Source organism: Anser cygnoides, chromosome 11, assembly GCF_040182565.1.
Source record: "Anser cygnoides isolate HZ-2024a breed goose chromosome 11, Taihu_goose_T2T_genome, whole genome shotgun sequence".
Classification (NCBI taxonomy): domain Eukaryota; kingdom Metazoa; phylum Chordata; class Aves; order Anseriformes; family Anatidae; genus Anser; species Anser cygnoides.
The window spans coordinates 5756208-5769661 of record NC_089883.1 but is presented as its reverse complement, the minus strand read 5'-3'; the positions used below and the strand labels follow the sequence as shown (position 1 = coordinate 5769661).

The following is a 13454-nucleotide window of genomic DNA, read 5'->3' as shown; positions in this document are numbered from 1 at the left end:
ACTTGTCTCTATTAGCGCAGATCCTGCTGACTCCAAGCTGTGCACAGAAACACTTCTGATTTCAGCTCTGGAAATTCACTACTACTGAATAAAGTTTTAATATCAATTATAATAAAAAATAGACTTAATAATAAACCTGTTTTGTTGCTATTTTTCCCCATCCCTTCCAAAATCTTCAGTTTTCTGATTGATTTCTTTCACTTATTGTTGTTGTAATAACATCCCATTTTGCATCCTGATCTTTCGAAGGGGCAAAAAGGCTTATAATACAAATGGTCTTTATCCCAGCTGATGAATGAACTCCTCTGTGTTCCCCCAGCTTACAAAAATTATCATCTTTTATACATGCTTTAAAAAGAAAAGGGTGGGGGCTAGGGAAGCAAAGCAGGATCTGGTATTAGTCCTTTTAGTCGTCAGGAAATTACAAAATGTACACTTGCGGAGTAAGCAATTTTCGCAGTCTGCTGGCACATCCATCTTTTTAATGAGCCTTGTTTATAACCTGACGCCATGTTTCTAGTCACCTACCCTGTTTACATCTTTGGCCCCTTTAATTAAGAGAAGAACCAGTTAAAAGAAAGTAAGAAGAAATATTAATATGATCTGATTAATTCAGCTAGCGGGAGGTTATGGGGTACCAAGGTTATTATAACCTATAAAGGCAACATGAGCAAAGCTGTGTTCATTTGTAATTTTATTAGGCAGAGCAAATTAGTGAGCCCACATGGCAATGACAAAAGACCCCTTCCTATTCTCTCTTACCCCCCACCGAAGGGGCCAGGCGCCTAAAGTTAGGCTCCATATTAGGCAAATGAGAACTGATAAATCTCAGCCAACAACTAATGAGAATCTCCAGAGTTGGAGCTGTGCTAATTTGAAAACATTAGCTGGGAATTTTTATTTTATTTATTTTTTATTTTTTGGTGTATGTACAAAGTCCAACTAACCCAGTACCACTCTTGTCATGGGGTCAGCAGGCCAAAGGCAGCAGGGTGGGAGGGGGAAAGGAATCCATAAGGGGTTAAAGATAAAACATGTCATAAACATATGAGGGGGCTAAGAGGAAACACTAATGTGTAGATCATTAAGAGCATATATCACTGATAATACAAGGGGGGATATAATTACACATAATTACATGACACTTATGCAGGAGCCCCTCTGAGCCCCCCAGATAAGAAAATCCAGAGATTTTCCTTGCAGGGTTCTCTTGCAGGGTTCATGCAGGAACATTGAAATCATGGCAATATCAAGACCTTTTCAGGGCTTTTCAGTGCCACATACTTTATGATGTGAATTTACCAAACTTGGGCAAACCTCACACCGAAAACAAGGGTGGATCTCAGCCCTGATGCAATTCACAGAAATCAAGGCTGGACAAGATGGTTAATCACTATACTACTAAAAATTCCCTACTTCTTCTTGATGGCACCCAATATAACCCCAAAACATGAATAGTACTGCTATCTCCAAAAATATGTATGAGGAAATGGAGATAATTCAAGATTAAGGAAAAGAATAACAAGCTTTATAATGCATTCAGATGTTTGTTTGTTCAGTTACTTGTTTCCACCAAATACTTTTTTGGGACTCCATCAAACTGAAGGATTAAAAATCCTTGAATACTGCAGAAAATGTGGCTGAAAAAAAGTCTGGAATCACACAGCCTCTGAGGCTCAACTATCAGAAAAAATACCCTGAACTGTGGTCTTATGCTTTGGCCATTCACCATGACTATTCTTCTATTGCTGTATCATTGCTACCTGTATCATTTATTTCTACTGATATTCCAAGGTGTCACTTTTTACCAAAGACACTCGCTCAGCTGCAAGCCAACTGAGTGAACAGATGGGCCACAGATCATAGGAACTTTCTGTTTAGTGTACAGCATTAAAAACAGGCAAAAAACAAACCCACTGACAGCAGTAAGTTAAAGTAGTCACACTAGAAAAATCAGTGAAAAAGAAAAAAAAAGTTAATGTCCTTTAAAAATAAATAAATAAATAAAAAGATATTCCAAATGTTTAAATTCCTAAACTCATACAACTGAAGTTTCATGGATTTGAAAGAGAGGTAGAAGAAGGAATGAAATATGTAAAAAGCACTAAAGAATTTCTCCAAAAAATGTGGGGACTTTTTAAGACAGACACCGTCTAACTGGAAAAAAAAAAAATATCAGTTTTAAGAACATTATATTTCACATTTCATTGTTATTGAAGTTTAAATATCAAGCCTAATAATACAGAAATATGTGTATCTAAATCATCCAACCCTCATTGTTTTTTCTCACCTAATCCCAAAATTATTTTTATTAACAAACAAGTTATTAAAGTCCAGGTAAGATGTTAGTGGTTGGGCATTGCCGGACTGAAAAGTCAAAACTGCCAGCAAAATTGAATGAGGGTTGGAAGATGATGGAGAGGATTGGGTGAAGGGTTAAAAGCTAGATATTGGAGCAGATGTGTAAAAGCTTGTTTTATAGTCCCAGCTTTAAGTGCCATCCATATATGAAGGATGAAATCTGAGGCAGGATCAGTTTGCATGGCACAGCAGTGCCTGGGACAGTCTGCAGGCAGCTGGGAAGAACTTGGGGTGGGTCAAGTTTTTCCTCATTTACTTAACTAGCACATACCAATGATGACGGGACCAGAAGGGGAAGCAAATTTCTCTCCCTGCACTTTTATTTTACAGACAAAGATCTATAAAATTGTGATAGGGAGGTAAAGAAGTGCATAGGACTTTTTCACCGAAGATAGCAGGACATCAGCTTGCATAATACTCCAAACACTGCCATAGGAATTATAGGGGCTATAGTCATTTTTTAATGATTCTTGAGAAAGTCTGAACATTTAATAAAATGTGAACAGATACAATGGGATGCTGAGTACAGTGGATACAGTAGTTTTGTTTCTGTCTGCTGCATGTGTAGGTAAGTTGCTCTCCTCACTCCTGTGACAAATTTCATTGACTCTGATAGTCCTAATTTTATTGAAATGCATTAAATAAAAAATTTCATAACCAAATCCTGGCTACCAGCAGAGAAGTTAAGGCATTTTAGTTTAGTTAGATCTATTCATTCTTTCTTTCACACATGACCTTGGATTTTGAAAGTTGGTTCCTCTAAGACTTCTCCTAAGCCATGGTCTATGGCTTTAAGGTGCACCTAAGGATCAGAAAGCTCAGGGTGACTGACAGCTTAAAATCTCCCTTCCACCACAGTGCCTATTAAAGCCAGAAGGCTCCAAGAACTCAAAGATATATTTATTGTTCAATTTATATACTCTCAGACACTCTTTAGCAAATGTTATTAGGTGCTATGGATTTTCAATCGCTTATTTTACTAGTGGCTTGAATTATCCCAGTGACTTCCTAGTGTAGACAAAAGAGTTCTTTCGGCTCTTGCAAGACAGTGTCAAAATCCCATTGCCTAAAAACAAATCCAGAACCCCTCTCTGGAAAAAACGGGATTGCTGTGAGTCCCAGCTTTCTGGAGACAAGATTTGAAAACCATTGCATTCATTTTTTATTTCGTCTTCTGTTTCTCCACACCATCAAAATTCTGGGTGAGACTAGAAAACATCAACATGCCAAAATGAAAGATATCATTTAAAACAATCTGACACCTCCGTGCTGGGCCCCATGCCATTTTAGCACAAGCTGGGACATATACTTGAAAACTCAGGAGAAAATTAGTTCTTGGGATATCTTCAAGTCCAATTTTACACTTGTAAGATGAAAGACAGGACTTTTTAAAGGAGTCTAAACAATTTCAGGCTCCAGATTTTAGCAGCTTTCAGTGGACCCAACCTTTCTGATAGGGATGCCAGCTGTCATTCTCAAAGCAAAGCAATGTTCTGATAGCATAAACCTCATCCTCTTACTCTCACTTTCCTCTCTTCCTTCTCCTTATCACAGGGTGGTGAGACAAAAAAAAATGACGATGGTGCAGCTACAGTGTTCTGGTCTGATGGGCTCTTCTTTCAGCGAAATTAGAGCAATACTGTGGTTGCTTTGGGTCATCATATTTCTGCCCAGCTTCAGGTCTTCAGATGGTTTGGAGGTCACGTTTCCTTTCTGACACAATTTGTTATCCCCAGAAAACAAAAAATGGAAAAAATAATCACCAGGCCCTGCTTTTCAACTGTCAGGGAGAAGGGGGCTGGCAGAGCACTTCAATGCTAGCCTGAAATTAAGGAATATAAATGCAGGACCAAAATCCAGGAAGGCTGCTGAATGCCTCTCAAAGAGAAATAATTCCTCATTCTTCTCTGCTAAGTCCCAGAGTGGACTGATGAAAAATAATCTGAACTACATGAAAATCCCTGCAATGTGTGAACTTTCATATGGAAATAGGTTTTTGGCTATTCATTACCTGTTTATATTTGCAAGGTTAAAAAGTTTAATTGATCGTTCAATAAATTATCACTTTACAGATCAGGTTAGGCTCTTAAACAAACCACGAATCACCATGTTAACACACAGATATAAATGAGTCTTTCTCAATAGGATAAACACTGTCCCCCATGTACGGTAGGTGTGGCAATTAGATTATTGATTTTAGGTAAATGTCTTGTTAATTATGCAGGAGGCTTCACTACTCGTGTTAATTAACTTACTGCTCCTTTGAATCAATACACTGTGTCCTCAGGAGAAAAAGCTCTCTCCCCCTGGTCTTTGGGGCAAAAAGAAAAAAAAAAAAAGAAAAAAAAAAAAGTTTGGTTCATCTCTTTTCCTGTCTTCATTCTCCAAGTAGCTCCACAAATGCATAGCTCCATGTGGAAAAAAACAAAACAACAACAAAAAAAAGAAAAGCAGAGTGAGCAAAGTGTTAAGAGATGATCAAGCACTTCAGCCAATGAGAATGAAATTTAGACCTTGCTTGATGAAAGAAAAACCTAATTTTTATCCTGTACAGAACTCCAAATGGTGCAGAGATTATCAGCAGACAATCCCACAGAAGTTGTCTGTGCAAACCTTTCTATATACTTCAGAACCTGAGACTCCTCTCTTCCCTTGTCCAATTTTTTTAATCTTTCCTTATAGCTCTTTATTTTTTTAGTGCTTAATCAGAAACTTTTCTCACAGGATCCTTTTTACCCTTCTGTCTCATCTGAAACTTCCCTCATCTATGGCCTCTTCTTTTTCAGTCTAATTGGAATCTTCTTTTTCCACTGAATTTGTCCATTCCCCATCTCTTCTTTTCTCTCCCTCTAGTCTTCCTTTGTGGGTATGTGTTAGAATGACCAACACCCATTTTTACACCAATATCCCTTGAGCTGGATAGCTCAGAGTTGACTAGCATTTGTGTATCTTAACTACTCACCAAAGGCTTAGATCAAATATCAGACTACTCTTAAAAAAAATTAAAATTCATCCAATGGGAGTCCAACTTTATAGATGTATGTAAAATATGATATTTTTCCATTTCTCTTTTTTTTTTTTTCTTTTTAATAAGGTACTTTGATTCCATATTATCAACAGAGATCTCAGTCTAGGAAATCCCATACAGAACTTCCCCAAACTTTTAATGGTGTTATTGGAATTTCTAAGCTAATAAGAATGCAGGTTTTGTCCACATTAACTCTCAGGGTTAGAATAATGACTATAAGCACAAACTTTCACATGATGACAGCCCAAATCTGAATCAAAGCTCCCTGGAAGCAGGTGGATCTGGATGTCTGGTCAAAAGGTCAGCCGTTTCCTTTTTGACTGCAATAAATGAAATAAACTGAAACCAGTTTCCTACTTGGCCTTTGGTTGTTTTCATATTTTCTCCATTTCTTTTGGTGATTTTGCAGTTCAAATCCTGTTTATGGCTTTTCAGTATATTTTGTTTGTGACTTTTTTGGTTGAGAGTGGAGACAAATGATTAGGACCATAATCCTGAAGACACTTAGGCATAACTTTATTCATATAAGCAGACGTGGTGCAGTCAATGGAGCTTTTACATGAGCAAAGTTACTCACATGTCTTAAGTACTTGCAGGATCAGGACCTTAATCTTGTGTTTTATGCTATTCGTTGACCTTGGTCATGTACACATTTATTACTGGTATGAAAAAGTACAAGGTAGAATGAGTGACATTCCTGGTACAGGGAGAGGTTTAACAGGAGGAAAAGAAATGGGAGTGCTTTTGTAACTGTTCTAAAAATAACCTTAAAAAAAAAAAAAATCTTTGCAAAAGTTTGAGACTAGCTTGCATTGATGTTTACATGAAGCCTGTTATACATAATTTTCCGAAGCTGTTTTCAATCATGCAAATGATTTTTTCCTTTGCAATATGCTAATGCAATCTGATTTATTTCAGTTGTAAAAGTTAATTACAATGTGTTTGTGAGTCCCTAAAGATGATGTATTAAATGTTTATAACCGGGATTATTAAAATGTCCTGTCTCGATTACAGTGCTTCTCTTTCAAACACTAGAACTAATTGTAGCCTTAAATCACAACAACCTCACCGTTAAAATTAACACAAGGGCAACATTGCATAATTTTAATTAATTTTAATTTGGCCAAAGCAAATTAATTTTTGTTTTCTAGAAGGACAGCTAAAATCTTTCCCAGCCCACTTCCATTAAACATGGAGTTCATAAACTTCTCTCTTTTTTCCACATTTGTATCCCTTTAACGATTCCATGGCTACATATTTACACTTTAAAATGCTCTTTGATTTCTCATGCTCTTTCTATTTTCATTGAAATGACTGTATTTGTGTCTGAAGTCCTTATTACTGTGCACCCAAAAGCAAATGAAATAATGGTGCAACATCCAGTATTTCACTGATTTTACATGCCTGTGCATTGCTCCAAATCATTCTGTAAACAAGTACCTCAGAGCCCCTTGAAGCTCTTGGAGCTTCAAGTTTTCTCTCCTGAACACCTCTGAAAGAACTTTTAAAATCTGGTGACAAAAAGTCTTTAAAAAGAAAAATCCCTAGAGAAATAATTAATTTGCACACCTACCTTTGCTATGCCTCTCTTTGTTTTGGTGTCACACTAAAGATTTTTTAAGGGAAGATGGGATTCTGCACCCAGATGGCATGAGTGATCTTGCTTACAAATTCCCTTACCTGAGGCCTGAAACCTCCATGCCATGAGACATCACAGACATTTGCTGGGGTACCTACCACAATGACATCACAGTGTAGATTGTTTGGAGCTGTGTTTAGGATTAAAAACAAGAGAAAATTAGGAAATTCCTCTTCTTATCCTTGTATTATTACCATTTTATAAACATTACCAAAACTATCAAAATCACACCTAGAGGTCGTCCTGATGCAGTGTTTGAAATCTCCTTTTTTTTTTTTTTTTCCCTTATGAAATACCGAATCCTTATAATGGTAAGTGTGGGATTTGGCTGTACATGAGTAATTTGTTGCCAGGGAAGGGAAGCAAAGTTTCAATTCAGGGAGTTTCCAGGGCTGTTTTCCAGAGGGAGCTGTGGTTTGCCTCTCCCACCCACAGAAGCAGCTGTGGGAGCGAGGGATGGGTAGGGAAGGGCTTGCCCTTCCTTATGTGCTAGGAGCTGGAACAAGAACAAGCTCACCGCCTTGCGTGAATAGAAAGGAATCACTTGCCCCCGAGTAGCACTTAGCAAAGAGCATATGTGCATGTTTTTTAATGACAGACAGGAACAGCATTATTATAAGGATGGCCACAATGAAGCAAACCAAACGTCAGTCTAGACGAGGATCCTGCCTTGAATTGTAGCAAGAGCAGTTGCTTAGGCAAAAGTATAAAACTAGGCCAAGCATATCGCACTGTCCACTGCACTTCATGATTTGTAAATATTTAGTAGAGTCCTTCCATGCCTTTGATCAGTCTTCCTTGGACCTGTGAAAACTTCCACAACATCTGCTAGTAAGAAAACCCTCAGCTCAGCTGTGTGTTGATTACCAAAAGCTGTTCATTTTAGTTTATTCCTTTTTGTCCAAAGGTCTCAAAGCAACAAAAGAAGGTAGAAAAGGTTTACTCTCTAGTGTCTATGTAAGGAGAAGCTGCGGTAGAGCAAGTCTGAGTTCTCTCTCACCATCTGTACATAACCACACCACACCACAAATGTGAGTTACTTAGTAGTAAGGCTTCAGACTTCAAGCAGTCCATTGGTCTTTATAATGGCAGTGTTCCCATTTCATGCTATGCTGGGGAAAAACCAGCATCCACATAAGCCCTGTACTTTGTATTCTGTGTTGCTTTAGTTTGGCCCTGGATAAAGGAAGCAAATCCACTTGCACACGGACCAAACTGAAGCTGATAAGGCCTCTCTTTTTCACCTCTGTCTTTCCTTAATGATCTGATCAAGTGGCTGCTTAAAAGTGAGAACAGGCGTGCACATGAGGGGACCTTCACATCCACATAAATATCACTTACTGCACGCATTTTTGTGTCAGGCAATTCAGTCACAGTCCCAGCACGAGAGTCAGGTCAGGGCAGCAGCTGCCCTGAGGTTGAAAGGTAACCAGAATTACTTATGTGTTTTAGCGTATTCCTCTGAGACTTCATATCTGTCTCTGCTCCTCAGCTGCTTAGTGAAACTAGGCCTTCTGCAACACAGCAACAGCTTTTCAGTCGCATTGGTCACATCTTGCTTCTGAGGAATTTGTTACTGGTACGGTCCTAATCGTCTATTTTCACTGGAAACCTGTGTCCATTAGCTCCCTCTCACTCCTCCCACCCCTCATGCTTTCCTGGAAAAGAAAAGCAGCAAGAAGGATGCAGCTGCACTTGATTCAGATTCCCACTGACTGAGGATATAAATCTTACCTTGGCCAAACACGTCAAACAGTGAAACTGCCGTCTTTAAGCACTGTCGGTCTGCAGCCTGCCATCTTCATCCTTCTGGTGGACAAATGGCTTCTGTAGTCTCTGAATTCAGAGACAAATACAGGGCTGGGTGATCTGTCTCCTCACTGGATCATTTCCTCACCAGCAAGAAGAAGCACATTTGCTTTAGGCTTGATTTACATGCTATTGACTATCTTTAGCATCCTGGTGATTTCCAAGGAGATCCCTCAACACAGACACGAACTCCTCAAATAAAGCCATACAGTAGCTGGGCAGGGACTTGCTGGGCAACAGCTGAAAAAAAGCAGCAGTTAGAAATTGGTCTGGAAGCACACTTCAAAGAAAAAACATATAAGGTTTGTTAGGGCCTAGTCTGCACGTTCAAATCCTATATTCAGACAGACTCTGTGTATGAGCTTACAGGTGATGTTTTCCCTGTTGTGACGATTTTCTTACTGACTCAGTAGGACATAGCCTTGCAACTCCTTTTTTCTCCCACTTCATCAGTAAGTTGCAGATGAAGCATGGACAGAATGTCCCAAGGATCCAGATAAAAAAGCAGCTCTCATTTCTTGGATAAAGATCAACCCAAGCATCTCAAGCTACAGGTATCGCTGGTAGGTGCTCAGCAGCTCTAAAAACAGGCCTTTGCTGTCTGGGCACAGTGTCAGCCTAAGGGGCATCTTTCACAGTATAGCTGACATATTATTTATTTATTCATTTATTTATTTATTTATTCTTTGCTGGAAAGGCAAGAATTCAAAAGAAGTGTGTGGCTGAATTTCTTTCATTCATTATTTATAACTGAGCGCACACAATTTTATTTATTTATTTATTTATTTTGCCTATAGTTCAAGCTGTCTGGGTATTTTCCAGAGCCTGTAAATATAGAGAAAGATGGAATATGGATTTACCTAACCAGGCTCGGTCCTGAGCTTTGCTGTTCTGGACTGTTTCAACATATCCTACAAAAGCAATGTCAGATTGTCCTCAGCATTACTGAATCGTACTAGGCCCCATCCAAACAGCTCTTCAGCTTCTCTTTCAATGGAGATTTACCAGCTGAAGGCACTGAGACTGCAGCAAACTTCTGTCACCCACAGCGTTAATGACTAAAAGCCAGCATCAAAGTAAGAAGCATAAATAGGAATTCTTTAATTATAATGAATGGCACATTAACCTCAGCATGAATCTGTCATGACTTTTCAAAATGGCACACGTGCGGTGCCGTGCTTCAGCTTACGCCCTGGGCCTTTCGGTTGATCCCTTGGGATCTGTGTCTGCTTTTCTGACCAGAATGGCTCCCATCCAGCTACATTCAGTCATGGTGGGACATATTTGTATCCAGAAATACAGAATTCTCCTGAAAAATACTGATGATAAAGAAACTTGCTCATCTGCTGACTGTTGTCTTTCTTGTTCTGGGGATAAATAAATATGTGAGTGGGCATTTATTAAACAGACTAATGTTGAATCAACATATAAGAGGCCAGATTTTCTGTAAGTCATCAAAGCTCTGCTGAAGTCCATGAAACAATGCCAATCATTTCCAGCTGAGACCTTGGCCAAAACACTGTGAAAAACCACAAATGCATGCAATAAATATATTGCTTTCCATGAAACAGAAAACATAAATGTTATATTACGATGGAAATGGTTTCATAAAGTATGTTGCTATTAATGGACCTTGGATATAATAAAAATATGGTTGCTGTTTAAAATACATGGTAGAGCCATCAGCTTATAAGCAAACCGTAATGGTACCTGCTGTGCTGCTTTTCCAGGTGCCAAAGGCAGAGTGATAAACACTGTCATCTGTGAGAACTGCAGACCTGTGCTCAGACCGTGGAGGGCTGGATATACTTTGATAGACTTCCAAGCCTGGGCACACTTCTTCACACTGTGGCTTCAAGGCCAGCATGCCATCATAGGTCAGAGCCCCACAAAAATGAGTTATGGTGGGACTGTGTGAGGTAAAGCTAAGGGTCATATAACTTTGCACGCTCCCACAGAGTGCTGACAAATAGAGGTTAAAAAAAAAAAGAAAAATCTTTCCATCTGGGTTTTACTAAGTTCTTAGCAACTTTGGAAAGTCCCATGGTATTTTTTTATGAATCCAACATCATAGCCATCAGAATGGCCCAAATGTCCTATGGCAAGGACTTCGACTTACTGTTTTTCCTTTGTTGCCCAAATATCTACTAGTCTTCCCTCAGATGCCTGAATTTTACCTGTGGTCACACACCAGGAGGAGGTGGCTGGATTCTGCATTTGGCCTCACCTGATCAAAGTTTCTCTCTTCCTCCTCATGAGCTGTATGCATTATTTTTATATGTAAATCCCCTTCACAGAGTGCTGTGGTGGGCCTGTGATTTAACTCACAGTTTCAGACTATATAGAGCGGTTCACTTGGACCAGCATTTTGACTTTTGCTATGTTGGCCACTCCTCTGCTATTCTTGCTTACAGCATCATTAACCTGTAGGGAAAGGGTGAGCTTACCCATCACTGGAAATACAGAATATAATAAAAGTCCAAGTGATATAATGGCACTGCTCTCCACCTACAGGCAGACACAGATGATTCGGCCAAGCAGGCTGCTCAGGCCCAAGACTTTGCAATTCTGATTTTTTATTTTGCTGCAGCCCAGCGCCTTTGCCCAGTGCTACCATATATTCTCAAGCCAATGATGAGCTGAGTGTGTATATCCTAATTTCTTTTCACTCATCTGACCAGAAGTAAACAAGACCTTAAAAAGAAATCTGTCTCCTTCCTGTTTTTACCTAAAGGATTCTTCTCAGTGTGCAGCACTAGATCTTTATTTGGTATATCACTGCACCTCGTCCATCAGCATCTATCACTGTTTTTTTAATGATGGGGAGAGTAAGGAAAAGTAAGTAAATAGTAGTAAATAGTTAGCCCTAAACTTAGGACTTACCCTATGTTGAAAACTGTTCTAAATTAAGCACAGTGGATGGGTTAGAGGGAAAGACCAAATCTCTAGGAAAAATTTTAAAGAAAAAGAAAAAGAAAAAGAAGAAGAAGAAGAAGAAGAAGGAGAAGAAGGAGAAGAAGGAGAAGAAAAAGAACAAGAAAAAGTGTTGTTTTCTTTTTTCCTAAGCCTATTTTTGTTTAGCTGTTGGTTATAAATTATTGCTTGAATGTGCACTTCCTAATAATGGCCAGTGACAGTAAGGGGAAATTCCACACAGGCAGGGGAAGAAAATACAATTAATTTCAATATATTTGCAGCACAAATTATTCGAAAGAATGACCTAGAGGTCTTTCAGATCTCTGTCTTCAGGTTTTCAACTCCTTATCATATATAGACATAGACCGGAATGGAAACCCCAGGTTATAAAACAACCTGGGAGCTGTAGATCTGTACTGTAGAGCCACAAAGCTCAGGACTAACCCTACTTGTGGTAAATCCAAAGAAGCCTTTGCTAAAAGTTAACAGCCCCCATATGTTCCTATGAGCCAAACCTCAGAGCTTTTTTTCTCAGCTGCTGTCTCAGTCTGGTGTTACTTCTGGCCAGAAAAGAGATCCAGAAATATTATGTGTTGAGGTGTCATCAGCAGAGAAATCCCTCTTACCTATAGGGAGCTTGAATCAACTTGCAGTTCTGGCCTGAATTCTTGAATGCGAAGGATTTCTCAGAAGAGTTTTGATTGCCTCTAAAAATAAAACTGCATTTAGAAAAAAAAAAAAAGTAGACCTGAACCACATATTCATGCTAGCTCCCATATCTCCCAGAATCTGATTTCATATCCTCATCTCCACTTTCAAGGTAGGATTTTTATCAAAAGCAGAGGTGCATTTGATCCAACTCTTCTAAAACCCAATGAGCAAGTATGCATAAGGTTCATCCCTATCATCTTTCTGTTGGTTTTCCTTTTGATCACAAAATGATATCTTTCTCCACTCAGTGGGCAATGAACCTTTCAATATTTACCCCCATGGCTGCAACAGCTTCATTTATCTTCATCTTTGAAAGCAACTCTATAATTATATCGTGCATTGTTCTCCAAGAGCCGCTCGCCAGTTAAGAAAAATATGTAATCAGCAGCCTTCCTTTCTAGCCAAAGGTACGTGTGACCAGTGAGACCTTTCCAAACTAGGACTGTAAAAGAAGCTAGATGTTAGATAAGGACCATTCTCCAAAAGAGAAATATATGCAAAAAGGAGGAGATAGACATCTGGCCAGAGCGTAGCATTTCTAGATAAACACTTCTGGTTATAGATGATTTCAGATCACGTATCTGCTTTCCTGTGTTCCTTTGATTATTACTGCTTGTCACGGACACTAAAATTGGAATTTGTGGCTGACCCCCATTCCCTATTGGCAAATGACCCTGACAGGGTTATCAAAGTCTAATACCCATTTTTTTCCTCTTCCCGTGGCTTTAATTGTACTGGTAATCTCACACGGCTTGTGAATTGTGAGAAGAGAGGGAGAGGGGAAAATGCAGAAGAAGTTGGGTTGAAAACCATGGAATTATGTCATGAACACAAAGTTTCTCATAGGAAAGTCTCTGTCTCAACTATGCAGGATGGGGTGGGGGGTGCGAAGGAGGAGGGAGTTCTTCACGAAAATCAGAAAGAAATAGATCTTTCCTCTTGTCTCTCACGTTTTGCAGAGTAAATGCTTGGCATTAAAGGAGCCATGGG

The 13454-nt window shown here is 39.1% G+C and overlaps 1 long non-coding RNA gene across 1 annotated transcript; it reads right to left on the bottom strand.

Moving 5' to 3' along the window:
• Positions 1-2509: 2509 nt before the first annotated feature.
• LOC106036517 (uncharacterized) lies at positions 2510-13239 on the bottom strand. The gene is made up of 4 exons (XR_007168230.2): positions 12380-13239; positions 8763-9077; positions 6963-7158; positions 2510-5709 (listed from the first exon to the last, which is right to left on the bottom strand). It is a non-coding gene; the product is annotated as an uncharacterized lncRNA (long non-coding RNA).
• Between the last annotated feature and the right edge of the window lie 215 nt (positions 13240-13454).